Raw genomic sequence first — 11946 nt, 5'->3', positions numbered from 1 at the left:
CATAACCCCACCGCTGGATGCCTGTCTCCTGCGGCTCCCTCCCGTAGCCGTCGCTGTGCGCGACGATCTCTGGAAGCTCCTAGCCCGCTGCTCTGCTGGCACGGCTGCATAATATAGATCCCTCCAGTAGGCGATCTCCTCTCCGGCTCGCAAAACATATGCGTAGCCTGCCCCTGCATCCTCTGCTGCCCGCCTACCTGCCCTCAGAGCTGTCTCGGCCTCGGTATATCTCTGGATGGCCTGATCCCTCTCCCGCTCTGTATCTCGGACCCTGATCCTGAGGTGGTTCCTCTCTCGAACCAAATCCTCAATCTCATCTGCCTGGCCCTGGCAGATCTCCCGTAGCCTAAGCACCTCATCCTCCTCGGAGTCTCCGCTCTCCGTCCCTGCCTGTGGCTCCTCCTCTACAGGTGCCTGTCCCTGTGCCTCTGCCTGCACCTGTCCCTGTGCCTGTATGGGTACCTGTGGCTGTACCTATCTCTGTCCCTCTGGCTGCACCTGTCTCTGTCCCTCTCTGGGACCCTGTGCTGCTGGCACCTGTAGGGGCAGTCCACCCCGTCCTCTCACCACTGGAGCTGCTCTCTCCTGACCTCCCTCCCTTCGAGGTGCTACCCGTCTCTCTCCCACCACTCCCCTCCGCCTCCGCCGGCTCTCCTGCATCGGCTGGTCGCTGGAATCGGCGGACACGGTCGAATCTATGAACGAATGCCATCGCTGCTGACTGCTGCTGCTCTTTTCTCGCTCTGCACTGTGATCTCGTAAGGGTGTAGATGACAATGAGGATGTCTTTTGCCCGTGGTCTATCTTATAGCCTAGCCTAGCCCTCGTCTTCATTTCCCGAGTCAGTCTTCCTCATCCCGTGACTTTGTCACTTTATCTGATCAGTCCATTCTATCCCATCTTTCTTATCGAGAGATTGTCTGCAATCTTTCCAGACTTTTTCATCCAATCTCTCGAGGGGGCATATCATTCCCATCCTGGGGCAACTCTGTATCAGTTCATCTTATCTTCTTTGAAACAACGCGACAAGCCGCATTGTCTCAAAGAGGGGCAAAATGTAGACACTCAAAATTGTCATGTCTAATTAAATAAATATTTTATTTATTTAATTATCTAAGCCTAATTCTTCTATTAATTAAATAAATCTTTATTTATTTAATTAATTCATTTATCCTCTTCTAGCCTTATTTCTCATTTAAATAAATACATTTATTTATTTAAATTATCCCTTTCCTAAATTAAATAAATATTTTATTTATTTAATTGTCCTACTTCTTCTATTAATTAAATAAATCTTTATTTATTTAATTAATTCATTATCTTTTTCTACACATGACACATGTCATTCATCTCTTATTTCCTACACTACCTACCTCTTTCATTATTTTGGTATTTCTTATACCTACCCTCTAATCCTAGCCGACCTCCTTTTTTACACCTCTCAATCTTAACCCTCCATTTCTTATTGTGTCTTCTATTTAAGGAGATGCTTTCTTCATTGACAAACCCTAATGACTAATGACTAATTTTGGAGGACTTAACTACACTACAATTCTACTTGCAACCACATTCCGTTCTTTGTTGAGCTCTTGTGCATATAAAAATCTGAGAGCAAGCATATTAAACAAGATCAATGGAGATAGGAAGAATGGAGATCAAAACCCTAGTGGACATGTGATGGTATAATCTTTGTGATTTTTGAGTTATTTGCATTGTCTTAGGTTATCTTCATATGTTATGGTGGATCTTTGTTCATTGTTAGGCTAGGGTTTGGTGGTTGAGTCCATTTTAGTCTTTCAATATTGTTGTTTATTGCTATCCATTTTCACCATATACACATGGAAACCACAACCTATATGATTTTGGAATTGTGTGTCCCTAAGATGTGATGAACAAAATTCCTACGTCTGATCTATATTGTGTATAAGAACCATCAAAGTACAACTCCCAAAATTTTGTACTTATTGTCAGAATGTCTGCATTAGGAAATTCAATGTGCAATGGTATGTCATCTTGTAAACGTGCTTCAACTAATTGATCAGGAATGACCTGTCCTTTGATATCTTTGCGATCAACATATTCTATATCAAACTCACTTAGTACCATAACCCACTTTGCTAGTCTGCCTGTCAAAGTTGACAGATTCAACAAATACTTTAGTGGATCTATCTTTGCTATCAGTTTCACATAATGAGTCAGCATATTATGTCCCAGCTTCTGAGTTGCAAATACAACTGCTAGGCATGTCTTCTCTATTGATGTATAATTCAATTCATAGCCAACAAGTGTTCTACTGATGTAATACACTTCTCTTCATTTTCCTTCTTCATCATGTTGTGCTAGGAGAGCTCCTAATGATACATTTGTCACTGAGATATAAATTTTTCCATTTGATTGGTGATACAAGTACTGGAGGATTCATGAGATATTCTTTGATTTGCATAAAAGCCTCTTCACATTTCTGATCCCATTTGAATGGAACTTTCTTATGTAAAAGATGAGTGAATGGACGACATCTATCTGCCAATTAAGAGATAAATCTTTTGATTGATTGCAATATTCCCTGTAAAGAACAAAATTGACTTATGTTCCTAGGTGACTCCATTTCCATGATGGCTTTGACCTTTTTTGGATCTACTTCAATTCCACGAGCAGATATAATGTACCCAAGAAGTTTTCTAGAGGTTACTCCAAATGCACATTTCTTTGGGTTTAATCTTAATTGGTATCTTTCAAGCCTATCAAAGATCTTGCCCAAGATGTTCAAATGTTATTTTCTTGTATGAGATTTTGCAAGTATATCATCTACATAGTCTTCCATAAATGTATGCATCATATCATGGAATATTGTTGTCATAGCTCTTTGATAAGTTGCTTCTGCATTCTTAAGCCAAAATGGCATAACATTCCAGCAGTAAGTACCCCATGCATAGGTGAATTTTGTCTTTTCTTGATCTTTAGGGGCAATTCTTATTTGATTGTATCCTGAGAATCCATCCACTGATAAGTCCACAATTATATCAATGTTGGGTAGTGGGAAATCATCTTTGGGACATGCCTTGTTCAAATCTCTGAAATCGGTGCAGACTCTTATGCTTTTATTTGGCTTTGAAACTGGCACAATGCTTGAAACCCATTCTGGATAGGCAATGGGTCTTATGAAACCCACATCTAATAGTTTCTTTAGCTTAGCTTTTACAAGAAGAGCAATGTGTGGATGCATCTTCCTTAGTTTTTGTTTTACTGGTTTTATTTTTAGATCCACATTGAGATGATGCATGATAAGATCTGGATTAATTCCTAGCATGTCTGCATAGGACCAAGCAATTTTTTTCTATTTTTGTCTGAAGAATTCTTTGTATTCTTTCCTCTCTTCATTTGATAACGATCTAGCAGAATGAACTATCTTGCGATCCTTTGTCATGCCAATGTTTATTGCTTCTGTTGGTTCAATTAGAATAGAAAATCTCTCCTAAAAATATGCAGGGAGAATGTCAAACTTTCCATCTTTTTGTGCCTCAAAGAGGTTTTCACCGTTAGATACGTCCTTTATTTTTCCTTTTGATTGATCTAGTGTTGCCATGAAATGATTTTCAACACTAGGTCTTTTTCCTTGTTTTATTTCAATTTTGCGACTGGAAAGTTTGGCATTCTCCTGACTGTAAGAAATGTTACTTGATTCTGCAATGGAATATATCTTAGGTGTTATGTGTTCGACAACATTGAGATACATGGCTAAGTCATGGTCATTGGAAAAGACATCCAATTTAGGGTTTTCTAGGTTATCCCAATCAATGAGTTCTGGATGAAGAAGGGGTAGGTCACATTTATCATCATTGTTAGGTGCTTCAAGGTTCATGACATAATAGTCATAATTTGGCGTAGAGTAGGTGATGTTATAGTTAGAATGATCTTGAGGATAGTCTCTCCCAAGTGTTCTCCAATCAGTTCTAACAAAATCAGTATTGGTATTTTGTAGTTCACACTAAAGTGGCTCTTCATCTGACATTTATCCCTTAAATGAATGGATTATATCAACACACACATATTTAGTATTACAAGTTCCTTCTTGATTAATTTCAATAGATTCATTTGTATTTTGAAGTTGATATAATTGTGTATATGATATAGAGGATTCTTTTGCTAGCTTTTGTCTTCTCTTGAACTCGGCTTCTTCTGGACTAATAGTCAATCCTACTTGACTATCTCTTAGTTCTTCTATGGTTCTACCATACCTTGATACATCTTACTCCTCATTTGATAGAAATCTGATATTTCTTGATGCTTGATCCATATCTGTTTGTGCTTCTTGTGGCATTACTTCTTGGTCTTTTTCATCCTCTTTCTTTTGTTGTCTTGTATATGCCTCTTTTCTTTGGATTTTGAGTTCTTCTTGTCTTCTTTCTAACTCTATCCTTTGGTTTGTAAAAGACAAGTCTTCATTTGTGATAGCTATAGTTCTTCATTCTTTTCTTCACTTGATATACTAGATGATATATCTGGACCCCATTCATATTCATTTGAATCTATTTTTGAACCATTGTCTAGGATTACACTAGTATACCATACATGAATATTTTATGGTTCAAATAGTTCTCTGATTTCTGTCATCTTTGCTTTTACTGCTTCTAGAATATCTTGTTCAGATTTTGCATTTGCTCCTATTCCTTGAACTTGTTTACAAGATTCTTCTTCTCTTTTGATTGTAAGTTCTTCTTGTTGTTTCTCATATTCTTCTTGTTTTTGCTTATTGGCTATTATTTTTGTTGCTTGATGTAGCTTTTCTTGCCATTGTTATTCTTTAGAGACTGATTTCTTTCTCCACTTTGGTTGTTGATAATTATGGTTCTTTTGATGTGGTTTTGAATATCCAAGTCCTTATTTATCTTCTTTAGATTGCGAGTGAGGACAAATAGGTTCTGAAATACCTTGATGTCACTTACCAATTGGTCCTTTTCCTTCATATCCCATTTTTTGCATGATCTTATAACCATTGCCATATTGCTCTATGGGAATATTGACTTCTTCAGTTATTGCTATAGTTTCATTTTCATCTTTGTACAACCAACCAAGAATATACCTGTCTTCAGTTTCTTCTACAAGTGTTCCAACTCTAACAAATTCTGCATTAAACATTTTTTTTGATTTTTCTGAGATCCGTGGTTGGATATTTGTAGGTTTTTCATATGATTTAGGTGAAAATGGAAAATTATGCAAAGAATATTTTCCCATTCCTTCATCATTTAATTTGAGCTTTTTCTCAAAGGTTTCCCATAACTTTTCTTGAATTTCTTTGGTAGGATATATTGATTCTTTGTTATGTGGAACTCTTGTATCTTGTGTTGGCTTTAGATTATTGCAATATTGACTAGATTATACAATTATAGTGACCTCTTGTCCCTCATGAGGAAACTTTACACATTGGTGATATGTAGAAGGAACTGCTTGCATGTTGTGAGTCCATGGCCTTCCTAGAAGAATGTTATAAGAGAGATTCAAATCTAAAACTTGACATAATGTATTCCTTTCCACAAGTCCTATTTTGATTGGTAACACCACAATTCCTTTAGAAGAATGCTCCTCTTCATCATAAGCCTTAATGGTTATTTTCTTCTTTGGATCTATTACATTTTCTGAATATCCCAAAGCCTTTATTAAACTTAATGCACAAATGTTTAAGCCAGCTCCACCATCTATGAGTACACATTTGACACGAGTTTTATTAATGGTGAATTCAACATGTAAGTGAGCATTGTGAGAATTTTGCAAGGATGCGTCATCATTTTCAGAAAATGATAAGCAATGAGGAGCTATAAGGTGTCCCACCATGTTTTGGAACTGATCTACATCCAAGTCTTTTGAAACTGTTGTTTTCGTTAGAGATTTTTCCAAAATTTCCTTATGCATAGGTGAAACTTTGAGAAGTTCCAAAATTGATATTTGAGCAGGTATTCTTTGCAATTGCTCCACTAAGTTATATTGTCATGCAGTGGAGGTTGATTCATTTGTTATATCTAGAAATGTGACCCTTTCTTTGCTTCTTGTAATGACATTGATTGGTTCTGAAGGTGTGTTATCCTTAACGATGATGACATTTACCACATCGTCATATGTATAAATGTAGTTCACTTTGGCTTTTCCTTTGTCATCTTTTGATTTGGATTGTTCACCTTTTTCATAGTTTGGAAGTAGAGTTTTGAAGGCTAGGTGTGATTCGTTTGTCTTATGGCTATCCACTGTGATAGTTCCATTATCGACCAAATCTTGGATAAGATGTTTCAATCTTTGACAATCATTAGTTTGGTGTCCTTTATTTTGATGGTAATTGGAAAAATGATTTTCGTTCCACCAATTCGGTTTGATTTGTGGTTCATAACTTCTTACTTCTCATAAAATAATCAGTTTGTTCGCAAGAAGAGTTTTTGAAGCTGATTCCAAGGGTTATCCAATATTTGGGAATTTACTGCAAGGAGTGGAGAAGAAAGACTTGGATTTATTGTATTCTTGATTGTTATTGCTTGGGATTTGACTTGATAGATTAAAGATTGGTTGTTGTTTTGTAGCATTACTGTTGTCGTTTCCTCCATTGATGACATTCCTATTCTTTGACTAGAACTTGGGTTTGTCATTGTTGTTGTTGTTATTGTAAGAATTATTGTAAAGTTTTAGCTCTCCTTTCTTTACCATCACGTCTTCTATTTTTAGACCATTTTCAATCATCTTGGCGAAAGAGGGAGGACATTGCATTTTTAGTCAATAACTCATTTCACTTATAATATTATCAATGAATATTTCCATCTTTTCTTGATCAGGTACATCTCTTGGATACCTATTAAACATTCGTTTCCATCCTTGCAAGAAGATCATAAAAGATTCACCATTCTTTTGTTTAACATTGCATAAATCCAACATTGTTATCTCATTCCTTACATTGTAGGAGTATTGTGAAATAAACCTATTCATGAGTTCTTCAAATGATTTGATTCCAGATGGTAATCTAGAGAACCATTCCATTGATTTTCTATTTAAACTCCTAGGGAATAGATGCATTAGGTAAGTTTCGTCATGTGCAAATTCCATACTCAGTACAAAACTCCCTAATGTGATCTTGAGGATCAGATTTTCCATCATATTTTTCATATTTAGGGATCTCGCAATGTTGTGGAAATGGTATCATATTCAAACTTTTATCAAAAGGATAATGGGCATATATCTTCCAAGGAATACTTCTTGGAGCTTGTTCCATTATGCATATCTTGTATATGTTGTTGTAGAGTTTGCATTTGTTGAGTGAGATTTAACAATGAATTATCCATACGGTTTCTCCTTGTCTCTTCGCAAGTTCTTCTATCACTACACTCTCTTCTTATGTCATCATGTTCTTTTCTTGTTTCTTCATGTCTTTCTTTGTTTATATCTTCGTTATTTGGATCATCTGTGTTTTTAGTATTACTTCTCTCTGCATCTTGTTTCAAGCCTTCTATGTTAAAGTCTTATGGCAATTTAGCTCCTAATTTTGCCAATATCAAAAGATATTTTTCTTTTTGCTTTGCTAATAATTTTTCCATTAGCCTATCAAATTTTAAATCTTACTCAAGGTATCTAATGGTGTTATTGACCGCCTCTTCATCAACAGTTGTATACCCAAAAGTGCGGAACGTTGAATTATCTTCTTCTTCCATTTGTTTTTGTTGTTTTCTGAGTTGTTCGTATTGAGCTCTAGTCAAAACTGGCATGTGTTTGTTTTGAAACTTTTGAATTTTTCCAAAGATAACTCAATAGGGGATTCTTGGTTTAGGAAGGCATGCTTTGTTGATTTTACCACTATTATTTGTTCGTTGTGATAAAGAGTCTCTTTGTTGAAAAGCACGTCCTTGTAAAAGATTTGATTCCAGATGGTAATCTGGAGAACCATTCCATTGATTGTCCATTTAAAATCCTAGAGAATAGACGCATCAGGTAAGTTTCATTATGTGCAAATTCCATACTCAGTACAAAACTCCCTAATGTGATCTTGAGGATCATATTTTCCATCATATTTGTCATATTTAGGGATCTCACAATGCTGTGGAAATGGTATCATATTCAAACTTTTATCAAAAGGATATGGGCATATATCTTCCACTGAATACTTCTTGGAGCTTGTCCCATTCTGCATATCTGGTATCTATTGTTGTTGTAGAGTTTGCATTTGTTGAGTGAGATTTAACAATGGATCATCCATACGGTTTCTCCTTGTCTCTTCATAAGTTCTTCTATCACTACGCTCTCTTCTTGTTTCATCATGTTCTTTTCTTATTTCTTCAAGGCTTTTTTTTATATCTTCATTATTCGGATCATCTGTGTTTTGAGTATTACTTGTCTCCGCATCTTGTTTCAGGCCTTCTATGTTAAAGTCTTGTGGCAATTTAGCTCCTAATTTTGCCAACATTAAAAGATATTTCTCTTTTTCTTTGCTAATAATTTTTCTATTAGTCTATCAAATTTGAAATATTTATCAAGGTCTCTAATGTTTTTATTGACCACCTCTTCATCAATAGTTGTATACCCAAAAGTGATGCAAAGATTCTTGGAGTTGATCCAAATCACCTAGTTGTCTGTCTTGTTCTCTCAACCTACTAACTACTCAAGCCCATCTAATGGTACTTGGTAAGGGTTATGATAGTTATACCTCCAAGGCTTAATCCACTTTAGCTTTCCTCCAAGGTATAGCCACAAGTGTTTAACAACAACTCTTCCTAATGAGGATTCCACCTCAATCCCTATCACACCTTCGTAATGCTCCAACAACCTCTACAAAGGATCTTAATTCACAAACTTGTTCCATGAGTGTAAAATGAATTCACACAGTGTCTTTGGTATCTTCTAATGGTTTTATCAACTTTAACCCCACAGTCAAGCCTTCCCAAGGTCACCTTGGCTATACTGAGCTCCAAACAGGCCTCATTCAATTAGCCCTCCTATTATGGTTTTAGGGATTAGTTTCACATATACCCACACAAAGCCCAAAATAAATTACATTTATGAGTACCCTTTTTCTAGTTACATACATTATAGTAAAATGGCATTTGGGTTCTTTGTACACATGGGGTTTCTAGAACTGTCCTATTTTCAAGGGTTTTAGGCCTACCCGGGTGACTTGCAAACTTGGCCTTAGAAGGCTTCACCAGTCAAAACCTTAAAATAAACCAATCAATGATTATCAAAGGGAATTCAATGAGGTCTTAAAATATGTATCCATTTCTATCCTACCAATCCATGTGGGCTTTGAAAACACACATCTTCTGATGTCCTAGTCTCACCAACTCCTAGCTGTGAGCCTAGGGTATCATTGTAAAACCACTAAATAGGTCTGCAAAGCTACAAAAATCACACTAAACAAGTTTACAGATCCTAACCTATCATTCCATAATATTTCAACTGGTGCCATCAGTGGATGCTCAGGTTAGAGTCATTTCTTGCTTAAAACCTAGCTTACAAGGGTTTTGTACCTAGTCATAGAGAATGGTTTGAATCTCTACAACCAGACACAATCAGAACTTGAAATCTACCTTTTTGGAAAGTATATTCACCAATCCTTCATTCCCTACAAGTAGGTTCCTTTGACAAGTCCATACTGGACTGTACAACACAACAAAAACAAAGAAAAAATAGTGAAAACAGTGTAAAACAAGGTTCTTTTTCTTACAACCAAAACTTGTTTTGCATTCCAAATCTTCAAACCTATACAATGATGTTGTATTTGGATTTTAACATTATGATTCAGTTGGTTAGAACCAACTTCTTCACCGCCAACAACAAAAAGTGCAACTTTTTGCATTGTTGCAAAATGTTGCTTAGCATTTTTACCTTTTTTATTCTTAGGATGCAAACTTGCACTCAAGTGTAATCCAAGGCTCCAAAGGCCCTCTATGCATTCTAGGAGACCTAAAACAATGCCTTACACCCTTATTACATTATGGCTCTATTCTTAGAGTAGTGTACCTGTGAACAACATCAACATTACATCTTTCTAGGATATTAATATCCCGAACACAACAAAAGCTTGGACAACTCAACCATGACTTCATTAAGTCCCAATTGGTTGGACCACTTATTAAAACATAAAAGGCACATAAAATATTTAAGAAATGTTGGTTAACATATTTTTCCTTCTTAAATGCCTTCAAAAATGACTCCCAAATACCCAAATTGAAAGACAAAAACAAGAACCAACAGTTGAATCACTTGCAATGTTGAGTGCAAGTGCTCTCTGAATTTTGATATGAAGGTATAGCTCCCTTCATTGGATAAAAATGTATATTTTCTGAATATGCTTTTAACCAGAAAGCAATAAAGGCAACTAACATTTGTTCATAGTCATGAGACAGATGCAAATAGCAAATTTATAATGAAGTGAATGAAGATAAGTAAAACATAGTTTAACTACCCACACCCAAGAAAATATCCTTTCCAATAGATCAAAATTCTCTTGACTTTGATCGAGTCTCTCTCATGCCTCAAAGGACAAGGGGGATCAGAAAACCCAGACAAAGAGCTGACAGTACATTTCTTTCCACATACAAATTATTTTCTGAAATCAAAGTTTCAGAATTAAATGCATACATAATTTAATATAATAGAAAAGACAATGAATGGTAATCACAAGAGAAACAAATCTCATTGTAATCAAAAGAAAATATTGGCAAATCCACATATCAACAAAATCTTCTTCATTCCATCAGCTCACAGACTCAACACTTCTGAAAAATAAAACTATGCGGTCCAGAAAACAATGCTGCCCCCTTTTTTTATAGCCCAAAAGATCAAAAAAAGAAGAGCCCCCGCTCTTTTCTTTCAGTACATATATATAGCCTTTGAGACTTTCAGTTATCAATAACTGATTCTTGAAAAGATTATTAATTAATCTTTTCTTTTATCTTTTATCTTTTTTTTTTGCTTCAAATCTTTTATCTTGGAATTTTTAATAGACCCGTACTCAGAGATTAATCACGTTTGAATGGGATAATATTTTTCCAATCTCTCCGGTGAGGTTTTCTAAAACATATAAAAAATTCAGCACAATCCAACAGTTCAATTAATAGTTATGCCTCCACACCGAGATTGATTTTTTTGTCTCAAAAAATTCGTGGTTACAGGTTGCATTGAAAACTATAAACAATATACATGTCAAAACTTGCACATGGATCACGACTTTGAGCTGCCATTTGAAGGAATGAGCTCTATTTTATGACAAAGCTCTCTTTAGAATAGAGGAGGATTGTAACTCTTTAGATTTTTTTGTAATACCGTGTTGCTGAAATAGTTCTTTGAAAATGTTATCAATTGCTATCCTTTGTTATCAACATATAAATTAATAATTAATTCATCTTTCAAGAAGCCGAATCTTCCTTTGTAACATGAAGGTTGGACTTTGTATTTGTTAGTGTGGCTATTTCAAAAGTCATCCAAACACTTTTACTCTTGGCTCGATGATCATTTTTAAAAACATCCACACTCTGAACCTGCGAACTTTGAACCTTGAACTTGCGAGGTTCAATCAAAAGGTTCAAAAACACAAACTGCGCCCATAGTATGTTTCATTGATTGTTTTTCCTTTCCATTTTCCCGCACATTGAACCTGCGAACCTTGAACCTTGAACTTTGAACCTGCAGGGCTTGAACCTTGAACCTTGAACCTGCAGAGCTTGAACCTTGAACCTTGAACTTGCGGGGTTCAATCAAATGGTTCAAAATTATAGACTTTTCCCACAATATGCTTCATTTATCACATTGTCTTCATATTTGGCTGTGCATTGAACCTTTGAACCTTGAACCTTGAACCAAAGAAAGTTCAATAGTTCAAGTTCAATGACAATTGTTCTTTTGGACTTCCATAGAAAAACTTGCATAACTTTTTACTGAGGGCTCTGTTTCTTATGAAATTTTAACTGTAGAATAAATAAG

Source organism: Cryptomeria japonica, chromosome 10, assembly GCF_030272615.1.
Source record: "Cryptomeria japonica chromosome 10, Sugi_1.0, whole genome shotgun sequence".
NCBI classification, from domain to species: domain Eukaryota; kingdom Viridiplantae; phylum Streptophyta; class Pinopsida; order Cupressales; family Cupressaceae; genus Cryptomeria; species Cryptomeria japonica.
The sequence above is the reverse complement of the archived record's forward strand: the minus strand, read 5'-3'. Positions refer to the sequence as shown.